This window comes from Mytilus californianus, unplaced genomic scaffold (genome assembly GCF_021869535.1).
Source record: "Mytilus californianus isolate M0D057914Y unplaced genomic scaffold, xbMytCali1.0.p SCAF_3, whole genome shotgun sequence".
Classification (NCBI taxonomy): Eukaryota; Metazoa; Mollusca; class Bivalvia; order Mytilida; family Mytilidae; genus Mytilus; species Mytilus californianus.
The window spans coordinates 59,025,341-59,040,538 of NW_026262679.1; the positions used below are offsets into that span (position 1 = coordinate 59,025,341).

General features: G+C 31.9%; 1 long non-coding RNA gene across 1 annotated transcript in view; it reads left to right on the forward strand.

Moving 5' to 3' along the window:
- The first annotated feature begins 14,526 nt into the window (after positions 1-14,526).
- The window catches only part of LOC127733095 (uncharacterized), a 212,907-nt gene continuing 212,235 nt past the window's right edge, over positions 14,527-15,198 (forward strand). The window contains exon 1 of the long non-coding RNA XR_007996707.1: positions 14,527-14,545. This is a non-coding gene — a long non-coding RNA (uncharacterized LOC127733095). The remainder of the gene's footprint in view (positions 14,546-15,198) is intronic.

Sequence of the window (15,198 nt, forward strand, 5' to 3'; positions counted from 1 at the left end):
AGTTTAGAATTCATGTTACAACAGCATCATCCCTAACCATATATCTAACATAAGTTAGTTAATATATGAACTAGAAGTGTTTAAACAAAGCCATATTTGCAAAAGTTGTATTTATGAAGATATCAGTCTGGTGCATCAATTCACTAAAAGTTTGATAGAAATGACTGCTTACATCTGATTTTTGCATAACTTCCTAGCACAGTTATTGTTTTCTTTACAAAAGACCTGTAAAATAATAAAATCATAGCATTTAGAAGTTAAATTATCTGTTTTATGACCCAGGGGGAGGCATTTTTCTCTGTTTTTTTGCCCCTGCAGCCTCACATTTCCTAAATTTTTTTCCTGTTTCTAGCAATGTGGAATATTTAGTACATATTTTGGATAGAACACACTATTGTAAGTTTTACTGAGGTCTTTTGGTAATTCTAGCTTGTACTTTTTATGCCGCGGTCACAAAAAAACACATTTAGGTGTTACAGCTTACTTTTGGGTTATCGACAGGACAAAAACACCCCACCAAAAATATTTAAGAAGGATCAATTAGTTGCAATGACTGCGAAGGGTAAATATAAGCACTTCTAAACAATTTAAATTACAAATCATTAAAATCATAGCAAGCCCCTCGCTCTAAATTTCATAGTATATACCTTTCCATAGACTAACCTAGACGTAAATTGAATAGATCTATTGTTACGAATAACAATGGATTTTGACCACAGGGTGTGACGAGCGGGGTTTCTGGAAACCCGTATATGTAAGAGAATGATAATCCCTTTCTTCATGATTAAGTACGAGCGTTAGCGAGTACTTATCATGAAGTAAGGGATTATCATTCTCTTACAAACTTAGAATATTGTAAAGTGCTCAAGGCTCTTATGATCTATTCAAGAATTAGTTTCATTGTCAGTGCAATGTTTATAATTGATGCATGACTTCTTTTTTCGGCATGTCATTTATAGATTAGTTTTAGTGAAGTGAGGACTTTCTTATCATTTGGGAAATATTTTAAAAAAAAATGTGTTATAGATATTAGGTGACACAACAGTAGAAAGAAAAGGTAGGAATTGTATGTTTCCTGATTGTGAGTATGAATGTAAATCATGTAATATTTAAGTGAGGAATTATCCTTTTTTATTTACAGTTTAAACCAATTAATACATTTGAGTTACAACTAAATTTGATTTCACAGCCAATATTTTGGTCAGGCTTCTTACATCAAATACAGTTTCATTATGTCAGGGAAATGTTCAAAAATAGTGCCCTTAAAAGTTTTTAATATGTTCAAAATTAAATTCCTGTTTTTTTTTTATCGGAATACATGTATTGGAAATAACTATTTCCCCCAACCGCTGATCAAGTAATCAAAGTTTTGGAAAGCTAAAGATTTAGGTTATTTTTTATCTGAAAGTTTTTTTTTTCTTTCTTTTTTTTGCATTGCTTTTGTATTGTTTAATTTTATAGTAATTTGAAGTTATTAATATTTTCATAATAACATTCACGGTACCAATTTTTACTGCACCAGTAAACTTCAACTTATTTTGAGATTTTTGTTTGTTTCACAATTCAACTTTAAGTCAGTTTCAATCACTGTGTGATAAATCCTTTCAATCTGATAAATGTGCTTTGGGGCAGTTGTAACTCATTTATAGAAACTCTTTGTTTTGAACTGTAAATAGACCCAAATAATAGGATAATCCCTTACTAAGAACATGATTTACATTCATTCTTCACAATTAAGAGGCATCCAATCCTACAATTTCATTGGTCAAGAGTACTTTGCTATATTCTAACTGCCTATACATCCCGCAAACAAAGTCCATTGTTATTAGTAACAATAGAAATTGATAATTTTTTGAATAGCATGAACATAAGAAATTACTAATAGTGTTCAATACAAATTGTTTCATGATATTAAAAAAACACATTTTAGGAAATTCCAATAAGCATCTTTATGGAATGCAAAAATAATCCTTTAAATACTCTTTTGCTTGAAGGTAATTTTTTTATCCCAGTCATATGTCTCTATTCTAAAGCATTGATCTTTAAAAAAACAAAAGCTCTCAAGAGCCTGAATCGCTCACCTGTATTTCATCAGAGAAGATTTTTAAATGTTAAAAACTTGATGAACAAATTGTGTAAAATTGTCTTTAAAGGGCAATAACTCCTTAAGGGGTCAATTGACAGTTTTGGTCATATTAACTTTTTGTAGATCTTACTTTGCTGAACATTATTGCTGCTTACAGTTATATATCTATAATAATATTCAAAATAATAACAAAAAACTGCAAAATTTTGTTAAAACTACCAATTCGGTGGCAGCAACCCAACAATGGGTTGTTCGATTCGTCTGATAATTTCAGGGCCGATAGATCTTGACCAATTAAACAATTTCACCTCATGTCACATTTGCTCTAAAAGATTTAGTTTCTGAGATATAAGCCAAAAACTGCATTTGACCCTTATGTTCTATTTTTAGCCATAGCGGCCAAGGTTTGTCGATGGATACAAACTTCAGATACAATTTATAAACTAGATACCCTAAGGAACATTTAGTTAAAGTTTGGAGGTAATTGGTCAAGTAGTTTCAGAGGAGAAGATTTTTAAATGTTAGCAAACTTGATGAACAAATTGTGTAAAACTGTTTTAAAGGGCAATAACTCCTTAAGGGGTCAATTGACAATTATGGTCATATTAACTTTTTTGTAGATCTTACTTTGTTGAACATTATTGCTGCTTACAGTTTATATATATCTATAATAATATTCAAAATAATAACAAAAAACTGCAAAATTTTGTTAAAACTACCAATTCAGTGGCAGCAACCCAACAATGGGTTGTTCGATTCGTCTGAAAATTGCAGAGCTGATAGATCTTGACTAATTGAACAATTTTACCCCATGTCAGATTTGCTCTTAAAGCTTTAGTTTTTGAGATATAAGCCAAAAACTGCATTTGACCCCTATGTTCAATTTTAGCCATGGCGGCCATGTTTGTCGATGGATCAAAACTTCGGATAGTATTTATAAACTAGATACCCTAAGGAACATTTAGTTAAAGTTTGGAGGTAATTGGCCAAGCAGTTTCAGAGGAGAAGATTTTTAAATGTTAGCAAACTTGATGAACAAATTGTGTAAAACTGTTTCAAAGGGCAATAACTCCTTAAGGGGTCAATTGACAATTATGGTCATATTAACTTTTTTGTAGATCTTACTTTGTTGAACATTATTGCTGCTTACAGTTTATATATATCTATAATAATATTCAAAATAATAACAAAAAACTGCAAAATTTTGTTAAAACTACCAATTCTGTGGCAGCAACCCAACAATGGGTTGTTCGATTCGTCTGAAAATTTCAGAGCTGATAGATCTGGACTAATTGAACAATTTAACCCCATGTCAGATTTGCTCTTAAAGCTTTAGTTTTTGAGATATAAGCCAAAAACTGCATTTGACCCCTATGTTCTATTTTTAGCCATGGCGGCCATGTTTGTCGATGGATCAAAACTTCGGATACAATTTATAAACTAGATACCCTAAGGAACATTCAGTTAAAGTTTGAAGGTATTTGGCCCAGTAGTTTCAGAGGAGAAGATTTTTTAAATAGTTTACGACGACAGACGACGACATACGATGACAGACGACGACGGACGCGAAGTGATGGCATAAGCTCACATGGGGCCCTTCGGACTCTGGTGAGCTAAAAATGGGGAATTCTAACTCCCGTGTCTGGTAGTCGGGTTTCTAATGCAGACCCACCTATCCCTAGTACATTGTATGTTCGAATATGAATGTTTGTTTATTCTCGAGAAGAGGGGGGGGGGCTTTTGATTTTGATAAAATCGTAAGATATAAAATACAGTTATGATTACCTTTATTAAACTGATACAGGTAAGTACTGTTGGGTTATAATATTGCCTTTATCTTTATTCTCTCAGTCTACCAAATCCAACGCTTGCTACAAAATGTCGTCCGTCTTATACCCGTCCATATTGACAACTGTATACCAGGAGCATGATGTATTTTTTGTTTATAATAAGAATACACGAAACAGTCAACCTTGACCTGCTGATCCATATTAGCACATGGATTTAACGGGAATATGCAAAACAACTTTGTTTTGATATTGTCAATAAATATGCTATCGTTTTTTTTTTTCATTTAATAATCAATATTAACAAATATAGGGTTTAGAATGGGGTGTAAGTTAGTTATACACCTCGGGATACGGCGTGTCTGGATAAAGACACACCTATCCCTCGGTGTATAACTATTACTTACATCCAGTTTGGCATGAGTTGATGTTTGATTGTTGTACATGTTATATATCGACGTGGGATTTATAAAAAAGATGATGTAGTATGATTGCCTATGAGACAACTCTCCACAAGAGACCAAATGACACAGAAATTAACAACTATAGATTTGTTTATATACAAATATAACAACTATTCCCTTAAATTCAAATAAAATAGATGTAAATAAGAAATTATAGGCAAACATGTGCATACCACCTTCAATAAACAGCTGTGCCATGAGCGCAAGATATGCCCGTCACATTTACAAAGAATAAAGTTCAATTACTTCTCAATATCATATTAGAAATTTATAAAAAATCAAAAAGGGAGCTGTTTGGGGCCCTTTATAGCTTGCTGTTCGGTGTGAGCCAAGGCTCCGTGTTGGAAGACCGCACTTAGACCTATAATGGTTTACTTTTATAAATTTTGACTTGGATGAAGAGTTGTCTCATTGGCACTCATACCACATCTTTTTATATCTATTTACATCAATAGATGCGGTCGTATAAAAACCAGTCCAGACATGCAACAATTAAATTGAGAAAAGTAATGGCCTGATTTACAACTTATAAACAACAGGTTGGGAACCCCTTCCCCCCAAAAAAAAAAGTTCTAAAGAAGATAAAAAGAAGATGTACGGTAGCCTTTTTAACTTACAAAGAGGGATCTGGAGGGGATTCATTACATTCGGAACAACTTTTCTAAAGGATGGATACATATAAAAAATTACAATATGTAATATGATTGCCAATGAGACAACTATCAACAGAGGTTCAAATGACAAAGCAATTATAGGCCGAACCATACAGCCTTCAAAAACGAGGAAAACTGTCCCGACATGAAAAGTATGCATCAATACAATTGAGAAGAGTAATGGCCTGATTCACAATTCCACAAATAAACAGGTTGGGAAAATCCCCCCCCCCCCCCCCCCAAAAAAAAATGAGGGATATTTTGCGGTTTTAAAAAAAGGAATAAAAGATGTAGCCTTTTTAACTTATAAAGGGGGGGGGGGGGGGGGGGGGGTGGTCATTAATACTATAGGAACACAACTTTTCTAAAAGATGATTCCACTTATTTTCAATAAATAATAAATATTGAAGTCTATCTCAGGCATCTGGGAACAGACCCAACAGTATTTCTATACATGTATTAATATATTCCAAAATGTGGACAAACCTGACATCAAATGTTGTACTTGAATGACTTTAGTGGATGAGATCAAATTAAAAAGTTGCAGTGGTGATATACTCCAATGCCAGTCTTTCCTGATAAAATGTCATGTGTAGAACGTGATATACCATTTTTAGGACTATATACTGTCCTCTATATTTAGGTCATTTTGACACAGCAAAATATAAAGAAAACGTTAACTATCGGGAAATTGAGTTCTTTTTCGCAAAATATATGCACTAAAACTAAACTTTGAATGCAAACGACCCCTAAATGGCTAACAGATATTGATATAAAGAATAGTCCATGATTCTTGTTAAAAGTTCATGAAATGTACACTGATTCTGTCAGTTGAACAGACTAGAATGAGATTAGATATATATATGATCTTTTCAACAGTTGTGGTGTAAATCAGTTGTATTTTATGGTTGACATATATATATATATATATATATATATATATGTATACATATCATTGGCTTTTTTACACACTAACAGATATTGGTATACATCTAGTCCATGACGATTCTATAGTTAAGAGTTGATAAAATGTACACCGATTCTGTCAGTTGAACGGACTAGAATGAGATTAGATATATATACATAAAGGTCTTTACAGTTTTACGCTAGACGAAAGCAAGCTTGATAACGACTCCTCACACATTGTGACGTCGCTGATTACATCTCCCCAGACATTATGACGCGAGTTATGACGTTGCTGATAATGCCTGCTTTCGTATCAGAGCCGTGATACGACGGAGCGACTGAGCAGGGTGACGTGGGGAAGGGGTGGGATATGCAGAACAATTGAGAATGAGAACATCTATAGATACTTCAGATCTGACTAGACTAGAGACTTCATGTGTACAAACCTGACGTCAAACTATGTACTATAGAAGAAGGGACAAATAATATCACATTAAATCCTATCACATTACATCTAAAGATAACTAATAATAAAGTATATAATCCAAAGTAAGTTATATTACGATGTCAATGGAAGAAATTCCCGCGCAAATGTCATGACTGGAGTAGACCAAAAAATGTTTAGGTCTATGTATCATTCACATTCCGATCATTTGGACTTTAGTTACTCTATCAGAAAAATAATTTATTTCTCGCAGACAACCCTCAATACTATACACCAACTCGACACTGAAGCTGAATACCCCTAAAACATAATGGTATATGGAATCGTCCATACGGATTTCCTAAAGGTGAAAAATGTAGATTCAGAATTGTGTACACAGAAATAAGATCAGAAATAAAGCCCTATGTAAGGTGAAAACAATAAAACAACTGTGTAAAATCATTGTTTATTAAATTTGCTTGCATAAGAACCATGAAGTTAAAATTTATAACGATTACGTGTATTCTGTCAACCCCTGAAAGAATAATAATGTCTTCTTGACAACTTCCGAGCGGGGTGGATAGATAAATTAATATTTTGTTATATACAGTATGTTAATAATGTTTTATCAAATTTATGTTGTAAAGAGATTATTAACTTTTATTTTCCAGTTAAAACATACAGTTATAAAAAAATCTGAGATTTTATTCTTATGCATACATGTAGCAATAGACTGTAACTGATTCCAGAAATAATTTCAACTACACGATTTGATATGATTTCATTGCAACAAATGGATGCTCAATATTTTGATTTTTATTTCTTGCTATAAATTCTTATTTTCACGTTGACTGATAATTAAATGATTTTAAACGATTATATGTATCTCAAATATTCAACGGTTAGCTGTTTTCTTAATCAAACTACCGGTATATAGATTCTTTTAATTATGTTCTAGACAGTGCACATGTTCGTAATTTTCAATAGTAAATTTTAAATTTCACTATTCACTATATTGTCGGTGCCGGTAAAATAGCCATTTTACCGGCACCGACAATATAGTGAATAGTGAAATTTAAAATAGCCATTTTACCGGGTTGAATTAAGATATCTTAATCTGAGCCGGCAAAATAGCCACTGCCAAATATTAAAGCATGCAGAGTTTCACAATTGTTTGACGAAACATGGTCATAACTAGGCCTCGGAAACAGACGAGGCAGGGGGTTGTTGGCTGCCGACTGAGGCCCCCAGGTAATGGGGTACCAGGGGATAAAGCCCCCGGCCGAAAATTGTAATATTAGTGTTCGAAATATATCTTGTTACATCCGTTTTTGTATCATATTTACCGTTTTTTTTTATATTTATCGTATGAAGAACTGCATTAGGCTATAAGAGCCGGCTGATAGATACTTTTCTCGAATTTTGTACCATCAAACATGTATCCAATACCATTTACAGTAGGGTACATGTTTGATAGTAGAAAAAGCGGGCAAGTGTATGTGGTCAACGCTTCATTAAGATTACAAAATAACACACATTTTCAATGTCACTCCAATAAAACCCAAAGAGTGGAACCTAGTCACTATCTATGAATGCTAGTTCGACCTTTCTTGTGCCACTTAGATCCCATCGTTTGACTACTTTCTTGAAATTGAATAATTATTTTATTTTGCTAATTTTATAAATGCATAACACCGGAATCAATTTAATGATACAAATTTAATACATTCGAGCCACCTTTACCATGTTTGATTGTGCGACCGTCTTTTTTTCGCAAGCCAGGAGTACTCCCACAATACTCCATGAAAATTCATAGTATCAAGGAATCAAATTGTCAGTATGCCAATTGCAAGGTCGGCCTCAAGTGTCCTGTCCATTTAGCATTCGAATGAAATGATCACATAACCTGCTCTCCATTATATAGCTGAAATAAAGCCCACTTAGCGTTAAACCAAACAAATCCTCCATCCATCTGAAATACATTTTTGTTTTCGAACAGCAGCCAAGTTTGTAGCAAAACATTTGAAAATACCTCAAATCTTTACTTTATTGAAAGAGAATTATGCACACAAATTGTGGGTGTTTTTATACTCCTGCGTGAGCTGTGAATGCTTCTTTAATAATATTGACCTGGCAAGTTGAAGAAATTGAATTCAAATTATTTATAATTTTGATTTACTTTGATAATGTGGAAAAAAAAAACATTATCATTTTCGAGGGAAATAAATAATTGCAGAACCAAATGTCAGTTTACTGGCGTTGTTAATCAGACAGAGAGTTCATTACCTAACATTGTTGAAATAAAAGTACAAAAGCGAGATCAAAAGCTGCACAACAACATTAATTACTATTCGAAGTCTGCATTACTTAATTCTTGATATGAAAATGCAAGGATGTGTTCTACCCCTGCATGCCTAGCTGTCTCCATTTTCTTTTTGTCTTGTTTTTTTGGCCATAATCTGCCTCATCAATAGTTACGGCCCTGCGAATCCAGCAGCATTTAATATTTTGCGACATGACACCTCTGATCGTAGATTTAACGGTTCATCGGTTCATTAGACCACACTGCCATTACAATCTCTGTTTTAATTGGTTACTATGTTTTGGCGGTTTTTTTTCTATTGTTCTAATTTTTCAACTCATACCATGATGGAATTCATTTGGAAGGTCAGCTTTATTAATAACATAATAATGGTCTAGTAATAGTTCATTGGTGTTACTTACACACAGAATCAAAGTTTATTTTAGCAGAGACATATAGACACATTTTTATATCTCATATTTTAATAACTATCGAAAAGGAGAGTTAATCCATTATAAAATTACAATCAGAAAAGAAGATTTTACGGTCATATTTCATAACTCAGTAATCTTATTTAGATTTGTTATACTATGATATTTAGTCTGGTTTATATATGACTTGTATTTACCAATTGACTGACTGAACGTTTCGGATCGAGTAGACCGGTTAGACCTATAATATGAGACTTCGTATGTTCTTATCGTTTGCATTCAGCGTTTTTTATCGGATATTTTTGTTTACTATCAATGTTCGTGGTTCAGCATGTACAGTAAAAAAATATCCGATAAAAAACGTTGAATGCAAAAGATATGAACCTACTTCTATAAATGATCATATGGGTTAAATTTGAATTTTTATCGTAAACAGATTTTTTTAGTGTAAACTGATGAATTGAGCCCTTTTCAACTGATTTTTATAGCTTGTTCCTATGTTGTACTGTACACCACTATCCCAGGTTAGGGGAGGGTTGGCACCTTCAAACTAGCTTAACCCTGCCACATTCTGTATGTGCCTGTCCTAAGTCAGGAGCCTATAATTCAGTAGCAGTTGGTTTTTGCTGTATATCATTTTGTTTTTTCTTTCATGGTTTTGTACCTAAATCAGGCTGTTTTCTCATTTGAAATGTTTTTTGAATTTGTCATTTCGGGGTCTTTCATATCTGACTATGCAGTATGGGTTTTGCTCATTGTTGAAGGCCTTACAGCAACCTATAGTTGTTAACTTCTATGTCATTTGGTCTCTGGTGGAAATGTTTGGAACAAACTCTCTATATGGTGTTTATACCTGTATAGAGGAATAACCCTTCTAAAGATTGTTTAGTTTATATAAAAAAGAAGATGTGGTATGATTGCCAATGAGACAACTCTCCACAAGAGTCCAAAATGACACAGAAATTAACAACTATAGGTCACTGTTAGGCCTTCAACAATGAGCAAAGCCTATATCGCATAGTCAGATATAAAAGACCCTGAATTGACAAATGTAAAACAATTCAAACAAGAAAACTAATGGCCTTATTTATATATACAAAATAATGAACGAAAAAAACAAATATGTAACACTGCAACAAATGATAACCACTGAATTACAGGCTCGGGACTTGAGACAGCCACATACAGAATGTGGCAGGGTTAAACTAGTTTGAAGGAGCCAACCCTCTCCTAACCTGGGACAGTGGTGTAACAGTACAACATAAGAACAAACAATAAAAATCAGTTGAAAAAGGCTTCACTCATCAGATGGATACAAATAGAAAAACATCTAACAAAAACACAAGAGTTGATGTGGACGGGTACTTATACATCCCAACAACAGTACTTGCAGTTACTGACAGCTACTTCAAAGCCAATAACAACTAATAAAAAAAACTATGCATCTAAGACTAAATTATCAATCAGTTCACATCCAACATCCAATGGATTTAGTGTAAAGACGTCATAAACAGTCAGAGAAAAACATGACCTTGTGCAATGCCAAGATACAAGATTATTATTATTATTAGGTCTTTCCACTTTTCTGTGGAAAGACCTATTGTATTTGTTCTGATTATTATTATTATTATTACTATTTTCTTCTTCCGCCACTTTTTTCTGACGGTGCTTTTTTGTTTCGCAAGATGTCGCTTAGATTTTTTGCATATGATATCAAACAGTTATTACGATTTTGAAACTGACCCTGTTAAGCCGAACACTTTTTATTGTAAGAGTTATCTCCCCAAACACTGTTTTTCTTGTGAACAAATCTCCTTCGCAACCGTTAAAGATTACGACAAAATTATTTCACCAATTTGCTCGTTATATCCTCAGGATCTTGAAAATAATTTTGACCGAAGCGGTCCGGAAACTCCATATGAGAGTTATTTCCCCTTCTGTATTTAGAATAAGTAAAATGTTATTGTAATTGGTAAACCATAAGTTATAGAGACCTAGGGTCTTTTGATTTGAGGTCCTTGGTAAAAAAAAAGAAAATAGGGTCAAGGTCAAAGGTCAAGGTCATTTCTAAATTTGGATTTTGGCTTATTTTCACCTCTTTTCAAACACAATATTAGATATCGACAACATATTTTTACTTCATTGTTAGTTGCGACATGTCGTAACACATACATTTTGGTTTAAAGGGTACGCTTACATCAAATTAAGAGTTTTCTCCCCTCTTTTATTTAAAAATATGCATATGGTGATATAACTCATGAACCAAATATAATTAAGACCTAGGGTCTTTTGATTTGAGGTCCTTGGTTGATGACCTTGAAATTGAGCTCAAGGTCATAGGTTAAATTGACGTTCTAGATTTTGACCTTTGCTTTTACCTCATATGTATACATGATAAAGCCATGGGACTTATTGCATTAGGTTTCAAGCCATTTAACCATATAAAAGCCAACCAGAAGTGACCTTGTGTAAACCGGAAGTAGCTTTTTTTTGTACTTAATATAAAAGTTTATAGAACCAGATATTTTTGGTATCAGTGTCAATTAAATGTTTGAATAATGCCGGAAGTAACATTTTTCAAACCGGAAGTAACAAATTATCTCCCTTATTTAAAAAATATTGTATAGAAACCATATATTTTTGGAATCAGCGTACAATAAGCTATCATTTGACGCTGGAAATGACATTTTAAACCGAATTTTACTATTTTCATACTAAAATTCATGTTTTTTTTGTGGAAAGACCTTCAATTGTTCTTTGAACAATTGGTTTTTAATTATTATTATTATTATTAGATGGATTAAAAGCAAAACATGGCAAATGTGCATTTTCTACTTATTATGGCAGTATCCTGCAACATTTGATGCACCAATTGTTGTACTTAATGTCTAGTTTACTGCTAAACTGACTGAATATACAATCTATTGTTCATGTTAATTGAAAGCTGTGATGATCAGGTAAATTCCACTCAGTTATGCCTCAATGAACAGATTTCTACATATATGTAAGCGAATGATAATCCCTTTCTTCATGATTAAGAACAAGTGTTATCGAGTACTTACCATGAAGTAAGGGATTATCATTCTCTTGTCAGTGTAAATTAAATGTTTATAATTGATGCATAACTTCATTTTTCAGCATTTTATTTATGGGTTAGTTTTAGTGATGTAAGGACTGTCTTATAATTTGGGAGATATTTTTAAAATGCTTTATAGACATTAGGTGACACAACAGTAAAAAGAAAAGGTATGAATTGTATATGTTTCCTGATTGTGAGTATGAATGTAAATCATGTAATATTTTTGTGAGGAATTATCCTTTTTTTATTTACAGTTTAAATCAATAAATACATTTGAGTTACAACTAATTTTATTTCACAGCCCAATATTTTGGTCCAGCTTTTTAAATCAAAAACTATTTCATTATGTCAGGGAAATGTTCTAATAAAATGCCTTTAAAAATTTAAATATATTCAAAACCTTAATCAGATTCCTGTTTTTTTTTATTTCTTTTATCAGACTATTGGAAATAACTATTCTTCCCAACCTCCGGTTCAGTAAGCTAAAAATTTAGGTTATTTTTTATTTTAAAACTTTTTTTTGCATTGCTTTGATATTGTTTATTTTTTTTTGTAATTTGAAGTTATTAATATTTTCAGGATAACATTAAACGTACAAATTTTACTGCACCTGTAAACTTCAATTTATATTGATTTTTTTTTTTTTTTAACAAAACTTTTAGTTAGTTTCAATTACTGTGATAAATCCTTTCAATCTGATAAATCTGCTTCGGGGCAGTTGTAACTCATTTATAGAAACTCTTTGTTTTGAATTATAGGTTAGATAATACTTGGTCGAATATTTAAAGCCAGAGGCGTAGCCAAGGGTTTTAAATATTCATAAAACATGACCAAGTATTGTCTGACCAATTTAGAACATATTCAGACCTTCGAGTGACATAACAAATTTGGCTGCTCATTGTAATAATCAAACTTTGATATTAGCTCACTTTAAGTGTTAAAATGTTTACTAAAAAGGATGTAAATCATTTAATGGTCATTTCAACAGATGGAATGAAAGAGCAATGAGATAGTTTTGTGATTACAAAAAAGGATAAATTATTCAAAAATGGAGATTGCTTCTGCTTCAAGTACAATTTAATCTTATATATCTAAAATTCCTTCATTTTAAAATGCACAAAATGTTGTATAAATCAGCTTTTCTAAAATTGTATAATTTTCAATAAGGGCAAAACTTCATCAATAAATTTTAATTTCAATCGTTTCAACTTCAGATGATTGCTCTTTTTTAGAGATGAATGGATTGGTTTTTTTTTCTCAAACACTTTCCTTTGATTTTTTTTTATCAACATACATTGTTTCTGAAAACATTGAATTGAGGTCTGGTATAAAAAAAAATGGGTTAAATATTACATGTATTTTACCTACACCTTTGACCCTTTTTCAATTTTTTTTTTCAGGGGGTCTTATATATGTACCATAAAATAACATTAACAATGTTGAAATCTCAACTTAGATACCAGCCCCAGGATATTTACGTCGAAACAGGTAACACATGCATTGGAAAGTAAGTATATTTTTTTAAATTTATTAATAGTTGTCTGATAGATATTAAAATAATTTGAACATATATTACAGATAGACGGGAGCTCAGAGAGAAGACGACGAAAGTACAGTCCTTAAGACCTGGACATGATTAATTGTAGATGCCTAGATGATGATGTATGTATTTTGTCGTTACAATTGTACTTAAACTGTTAATAGTTGTAAGGTAATAAAATCAGTTTTCCCTGGAGAAACAGCTTAAAAATTTATTACAAATTAGTCCAAAATTTCTTTTTCAAATTAATACTCCAATGAAAAAGTATACTTGTACTCCAATTTACGATTTGAATTAAAACATGCATCACATTAATTTCTGAATTATTTATAACAGCAAATAATTTCTTAACATTGACAATTTGGAAACCCTTTTCTAATAGTCTCACCTGAACGAAAGTAAAGTTTCTGATTGTCAATTTGTTTATCTACATATTTAGTCGATTTTTTAAAAAGTAATTTGGAAAATATGACTTGATTTAGATTGTTTGAAATTCAGTTGAATTTTAATCATTTCTGTTCAAAATGTTTACATCAGATTGTTTTGGTTAGCCACCAACTTATGATAATTTGACACGCACATTAATTTAGGAAATAATGATTATATCATTAAACCGTCTTCATTACTGTTTGAAATATAGATTTAAAATGAAAATAAGTTAATGATATACAGTCAAAAAGAGCAATTGACCAATGATGATGGCTGCCATTAATGCCAATTTTTCTTTATAGATATTTTGAAAGAAAAAAAAATTAAAGTAGCAAATTTTTTAAGTTCTATATTTGGTTCAATATTTTTGAACTTATTTTGTTTTTGTTTTAGATACCAGCCCCAGGATATTTACATCAGGACAGGTAACATATGCATCGGAAAGTAAGTATATTTTTTTTTTTATTTATTAATAGTTGTCTGATAGATATTAAAATAATTTGAATATGTATTACAGATAGACGGGAGCTCAGAGAGAAGACGACGAAAGTACAGTCCTTAAGACCTGGACATGATTAATTGTAGATGCCTAGATGATGATGTATGTATTTTGTCGTTACAATTGTACTTAAACTGTTAATAGTTGTAAGGTAATAAAATCAGTTTTCCCTGGAGAAACAGCTTGAAAATTTATTACAAATTAGTCCAAAATTTCTTTTTCAAATTTATACTCGAATGAAAAAGTATACTTGTACTTCAATTTAGGATTTGAATTAAAACATGCATCACATTAATTTCTGAATTATTTATAACAGCAAATAGTCTCTTAACATTGACAATTTGGAAACCCTTTTTCTAATAGTCTCACCTGAACGAAAGTAAAGTTTCTGATTGTCAATTTGTTTATCTACATATTTAGTCGATTTTTTAAAAAGTAATTAGGAAAATATGACTTGATTTAGATTGTTTGAAATTCAGTTGAATTTTAATCATTTCTGTTCAAAATGTATACATCAGATTGTTTTGGTTAGCCACCAACTTCTGATAATTTGACACGCACATTAATTTAGGAAATAATGATTATATCATTAAACCGT